General features: G+C 36.9%; 1 non-coding gene across 1 annotated transcript; it reads right to left on the reverse strand.

Moving 5' to 3' along the window:
* Positions 1-6,348: 6,348 nt before the first annotated feature.
* On the reverse strand, positions 6,349-6,455 carry LOC141688067 (small nucleolar RNA R71). Its single transcript, XR_012561535.1, has one exon. It is a non-coding gene; the product is annotated as a small nucleolar RNA R71 (small nucleolar RNA).
* Positions 6,456-6,870: the final 415 nt, after the last annotated feature.

Below are 6,870 nucleotides of genomic sequence, written 5' to 3' on the forward strand. Positions count from 1 at the left end.
TTGGTACCCAAGTTTCCTTGGGTCCTGCCTTGTTAGCTTTCTTCTTTTGTTTCTTAGGTTTGATCTCATTTGACTTGGGGATATCTGATTCATCCTTAGTCATCTGAGTTGGACCTTTGAAACCAGTCATTAAAATAGAATTATCATGCACATTTTGGTTAACAGGAAAAGGCATGTTATTTGCAAACATGTTATTCCGGTAAGGCATGCTAAATGGCATTTGAGGCATACTAAATGCTGCATAATAAGGATTAGGTGCAAATGACATATAAGTAAATTGAGCATTCATATTCTGAGTAGATATAGCATTCATAAGCATAGAAGGCATGGCATTCATGTTGGGAAAAGAAGATGGTACAGATATAGGAGTAGGTATGACAAGTTTGCAATTAACAGATAAATGATTAATACTACCACACTTAACACAGATTTTTCTTGGAGTATACTTATCAGGTGTGTAGTTGTTATGTTTGTTAATCCCTACTTTCCCATTTCTATTATATTTCTTTTTAGTTTCTGTTTTAACCTCAATCTTTTCAAATCTGTCATTCAATTGCTTGATGGACAGATGACCAACATTCACTTTCTTCTCCTTCTTCACTTGACTTGATTCTCCTGGAACAAAGTTTTTGGAAACTGATCCATATTTTTCATTTAACTTGGCAAGTTTGGTTTTGCTCACAGGTTTGCTCACAGCCGCCGGATGAGGATTTATGTCACTCGATGGATAATCCTTTTGATTATCCGACGGATGACTCTCATCATCCGTCGAGTCTACATCTGTTAGCAATCCTTCAACCAAATTGGATTCCAGCTTCTCCTTACTCTTTTTCCAGGCTGCATCACAAAAGGACTCTATACCTTGAACTTTAGTGATTTGAGCATAGACATCTCTGGATGATTTCCATGCTTTAATCACTTCCTGTTCTCGTTTAAGCCGTTTCTTCAAAGTCTCCTCTTTCTTCAAGGACTCAGTTAATTCATCCTTAGCAATCTTACATTCAATTCTCAATTTTTCAAATTCAATAAACTGAGACTCTAGCACATTATTCCTCTCACTTAAAAATAGATTGTTTTCTTTGATTTTAGCATTTTCCTTAGTGAGGGACTTAAATGTAACATGCCAATGATATAATTCTATAGACATGTCATTAATTGCATCATTACACTCAGCTTTAGATAAATGTGCTAGGTTAGTGGTGATTACCTGATTACTTGAAGAACTTGTTTCTGTTTCATCAGACTTGGCCATTAGGGCTAGATTGACATAGCTGACATCTTCATCCTCATCCAATCCATCTTCTGCCCAGTCATTTTCTTGTGTAATGAAAGCCCTTTCCTTTTGCTTGAGCAACTCAAAATACTTATGTTTATAATCCACAGGCTGAAACTTCTTTTTGCTGGAATCTGACTTTCTACACTCACTGGCAAAATGCCCTGCCAAGCCACATTTGAAACATTTGAATTTTGATTTATCCCCCATGTTTCTACTTGGCTTAGCTGCTCCAAATTTCTTCTTGAGCTTGGAAAATCTTCTGGAAATAAATGCAAGATGTTCATCAATATCATCCATATCATCTTGGCTCAAATAATCTTCAGTTTCAGCTACCAGCCCATTGCCCTTGTTCTCACAGACCCTTGAAGTAGACTCAACAGCTTCTACCTTCACCTCCTTCTCCTTTTCCAACTTAGCAACCAGTGCTATGGACCCTCCTTTCTTCCTTCCTTTCTCCATCCTCTCATCTTGCTCTATTTCAAGCTCATAAGTTTCCAGCATGCCATACAGTCTCTCCAAGGTAAACTCCTTGTAATCCTGAGATCTAAGGAACTTGAGATTGGAGTCTTTTGTCTAATAGACTCTTTCATGCAACTTCAGAGCATTTAGTAGTTTTTGAAATCTACTAAAAATGTCAGTGAGAGACTCACTATCTTCACAATGAAAGTGCTCATATTGCTGAATTAGCAGCTGCATCTTATTCTCCCTTACTTGCTCAGTACCATCAAAGATAATCTGAATTATGTTCCAAACCTCATTGGCTATTTTGTAGTTAATGATGTTATCAAACATATCACCATCAACTCCATTGAATAATATATTCATGGCCTTCTTGTCTTTTCTAACTTGTTCAATATCAGGATCTGACCATTCATGCCTAGGCTTGGGAACAGATGGTTCATTGCCTGTTGCAGCTCTTATTAGCACATGAGGACCTTTCTCTATGCAATCTACAGAGGCCTCATCTTGAGAAAGAAGATGTAGGTGCATCTTCACCTTCTAGTGGTGATAATTGTCTTTGTCCAGAAATGGAATCTTCACTCCAATATCCTTCTTGTTCATCTTGTTGTTTTGTTGTGATCTTTAAACTCTTTGTACTTCAAGAGCTTGCTCTGTTACCAATATTTATTCCCTAACAATACAACAAAAATTATAGAAGGGGGGTTGAATGTAATTCTGGCTTCTTTAAGAGATTTATGAAAAATGGTTCTAACTCAACTTATATCTAATTGTTTGATTTGCAAAGTACGGAATAAAGAGTTAAATAAATCAAACACAAAGTAATAAAAACTCAGGTCTTTAAAACTTTTTGGCGGATTTGAATGTATCCACCATATATATATATATATATATATATATATATATATATATATATATATATATATATATATATATATATATATATCGAGTGAGAACCCTGTAAAGCTTGAATAGCTCACAGATGCTTACAAATATGAACAACTAAACTTTCAGAGAAATGCTACAGGATTCAGCTTACAAATGTTTCTCTGAGAATGTATTTGCATAGTCTTGTTAATTGTTTTACTTTCTACACTTGATTTATATATCACCAAGTTTACATAGTAATAAGACAAGATAATAAAACAAAACCTATCAAGTCTAACTCCATGCTGCTTCACTACTCTATTCCAGCATCTTTGAATATCTTCATAATAGCATGGAAATGGTAATGCTTCTTTGTTCTCAAAACCCTGCTAAATAGGCTACCGCATTCCTTTTTCAAACACTCGATGCATGTGACTGTGTTGTCACTGTCAACAAATATTTGAATTGATCATCCGTCGGGTAAATGCTTGTTATCCGTCGGGCAGCCTTGTTGATCATCCGTCAGGTAGCTTTGTTGATCATCCGTCGGGTAGCCATTTATCATTTGACTCCATTTTATTTGTGCAGAATTACAAGACATCTTATATTTACATTTAATCAATCTATTTTACACATCTACTAGCAGTCTACATGATTCATAAGCTACTACAGAATTTATACAAAGTTGTTTCTAGAAATGTGCTACAGTTTTATTGTTACATAAGCTACTCACCCGGTGGATATCAATTAGTCATCCGTCGGAAGTATATTGAATCATCCGTCGGGACTATAATTGATCATCCGTCGGGTGCTACAAAATTCACTAAGTTAAATCTACTAAGATGTTTTGTTCATCTTATCATCAAGTACACAACATATTCCTAACATTTGTAGATTTGTCAATCCAGCTGGTTGGATTATTTGTTGATTGTAAATCTTGTATATTGAACTGGTCTACAAATTGTACTTTGAGATTTTACCTCGAGATCTCCATTTTGGTCTATAGAGAACTTGACATATCGATAAGTATATTGGCTTATCGAGATCTCTAATACTCCATTGTAACTTTGACTTGTAGAGGTCTCTGAGTTCTCTATAAGAGAATTTGGCTTGTTGAGATCTCTAGTCTTCGTATCTTCACTTTGACTTATCGATATATCTGAGTTATCTAGTGGCTTATTGACTTATCGATAACTTAGAGTTCTCTAGTCAAATTTGACTTGTCGATAACTCAGAGTTCTCTAATAAATTTTGGCTTATCGATATCTCTGAGTTCTCTAGTGGAATTTGACTTATAGATAACTCAGAGTTCTCTAATGAAAGTTGACTTGTCGATAACTCTGAGTTCTCTAGTGAAGAAATGTTTTGTCGATATCTCCAATCTTCATGTCTTCAATTTGGCTTGTCGATATCTCTGAGTTCTCTAATAGCTTTCCCGACTTCTCGATTAGTCTTTTGAAGTTCGCGAATGACTTCTTTATTACATAAAATCTGTGGCTTGTAGAGATCTTTGACTTAAAATATTTTTATCTAAATAGATTTATTTAACTCCAAGCTTCTTCATAATTCTTCTAAGGCATGATCTTCTTGATCTTCTTCCAGATAGAATCCTTAGGCTTGATACTGTTTAAACAAAAAGACTGATAAGTGGCATTTTATACCACTTAGAACGTCTTAAAATGGCTTAAATTGGTGTCTTGAAATCAAGTATTTTGTGTATTTGATGTGTTTTTCTAGTGTTTATGCATTTCAGGGTATTAGTTGCATTTCGGAGGAGGAATCATCAAGAATAAGCCTTGGCATGTGTTCACCATTGCGAGAGGAAAAGAACGGGCAGATTACGGCGAAGAAATGGAGCAAACCTGGATTTTTTCCAGTAGGGTCCTGCGCGCCCGCGCAGCAATGCTGAGCGGCCGCGCAGAAATGCTGAGCGGCCGCGCAGGGTCGGGGAAAAGGATAAATTATTTTAGACTTCTACTTCTGTTTGGCTTCCAACTTCTATGTAATCTGAGTTTTATGGGACTATTATATAAGTAGATTTGAGACGTTTTCACAGAAGAAAAAAAGGAGATTATGTTTTAGATTGTGTTTTGTGCAAGAAGCGAATGAGATAAGGAAGAAGACCGATTTAGCACACCGCAACGAAGAGGAAGCATATATTCTTGTGATTCTTGTTTCGTTGTAACGTTGGATGCTAGTTTTCTTGCTTTGACTTATTTACTCTTGTGACGTACTCTGTTTTAATATAATTAGTTTAGTTATTATTTTCTTGTGTTGTTTATCATGATTTCATATGAACCCATGATGGCGATAAGTTCTATTATGGGCTAATCGTGATCATGGGGTTGCAACGGATTTATTATGAAATTCTTTAGTTAATTGTTTAATACTTTAGTGTGTGATAATTGCATGATATCTAGTATTGGTTGTGCGTATTCGTCTTATGTGCGTCGCGAACATATAAGATAGGGTGTTAATCTCTTGTGAAGCGACGGTGGATCTTGAGATTTAGAACTTGCCATGCTAGCATAGGTTCATGTATGTTGTGCATGATTAGTGGGTAACTCTAACAGTTTTATTTGCCCTATGTAATCAAAAGGAATAACTTGTGCTTAAATCGTTATGTTGTCAATTTCTGTAGACATATAGGAACTCAACATAATTGATGACTATTCAACTTCTATCTTAATTGTGGATGTTTGGTAGAATGGTATTAGTACAATGAAAGTTGGCTTTTATCATTTCCGTGTTATTCGATTAATATCATCACTGTCACATGCTAAAGGTAATAACAATGGCTATAGAAGGAAGTAATAATGAAGTTGTGATCTCATGAGTGTTTTATTATTGATAAATTGAAGTGTTAGTTAAGTGGTTAATTAAGTAGTTAAATATAATTAATATTTAATCAACAATTTTAAGTGTTATCTTAACATTGAGAAGTAATCATACATTGGTGAGTGAGTTTAATTAGACAATAACTTAGTCTGAGTCTCTGAGGGAACGAACTAGAAAGTATTCTATATTACTTGCGAACGCGTATACTTGCGTGAATATTAGTGCATGTTTTCGCCCTAACAAGTTTTTGGCGCCGCTGCCGGGGACTCGGCGTATTTGTTTAGTTTATGTACTTACCATCATTGGTCATTAGGACTCAGTGATTAGGACGTAGTAGTTAATTACTCTTTTCCGTTGTGTTTCAGGTACTTTAGCAAGCGTTTATGCAAACTCGTTCTCGTGCTCGCAAGAGGACCTTAGATACAGCTGAGGAGAAAGACGAAGTTCTTGATACTCCGGAGAAGTTAGATTTTGAGGATTCGGATTCAGGAACTGAGCAGAAAGAACCAGTAAACATGGGAGATCGTATTGTTCAAGCTGATCCAGCTCTTATGGATTTTTCTCGGCCTAAAATTGATGACATTCAGTCAAGCATCCTTCATCCGGCTATTCAAGCTAACACCTTTGAAATCAAGCCGGGCACTATTCAGATGGTGCAAAATTCTGTTTCTTTTGGAGGAGCGGCAACTGAAGACCCCAACATGCACATAAGGAATTTTGTCGAGATCTGCAGCACTTTTAAGTATAATGGCGTGACTGATGAGGCTATCAAGTTGAGGCTTTTCCCATTCTCACTGAGGGATAAGGCTAAAGACTGGTTACATTCTGAACCAGCTGGGTCCATCACTACGTGGCAAGATCTTGCGCAAAAGTTTCTGGTGAAGTTTTATCCAATGGAAAAGACTGCTGCTATGAGGAGTGCTCTTACTCAGTTTACGCAGCAACCTACAGAATCTATGTGCGAGGCTTGGGAACGCTACAAGGAAATGTTGAGAAAATATCCACATCATGGAATGCCGGATTGGATGGTAATCACTGGTTTTTATAATGGTTTGGGGGCCCAATCTCGGCCCATGCTCGATGCAGCAGCTGGAGGAGCCTTATGGGCTAAAAGCTATACTGAGGCGTATAATCTTATAGAGACAATGGCTGCAAACGAGCATCAAAACACAACTCAGAGGATGACGTCAGGCAAGGTCGCAGGTATTCTGGAAGTTGATGCAGCCACCGCTATTGCAGCCCAGCTCCAAGCGCTATCAATGAAGGTTGATTCTTTGGCTACGTATGGAGTTAATCAAATAGCTATGGTTTGTGAGCTTTGTGCAGGTTCTCATGCTACGGATCAGTGTTCTCTTGTCAATGAATCTGTTCAGTATGTGAATAATTATCAGCGACAACAGCAGCCTGTGCCAGCAACCTATCATCCTAAC

Source organism: Apium graveolens, chromosome 9 (genome assembly GCF_009905375.1).
Source record: "Apium graveolens cultivar Ventura chromosome 9, ASM990537v1, whole genome shotgun sequence".
NCBI lineage: Eukaryota > Viridiplantae > Streptophyta > Magnoliopsida > Apiales > Apiaceae > Apium > Apium graveolens.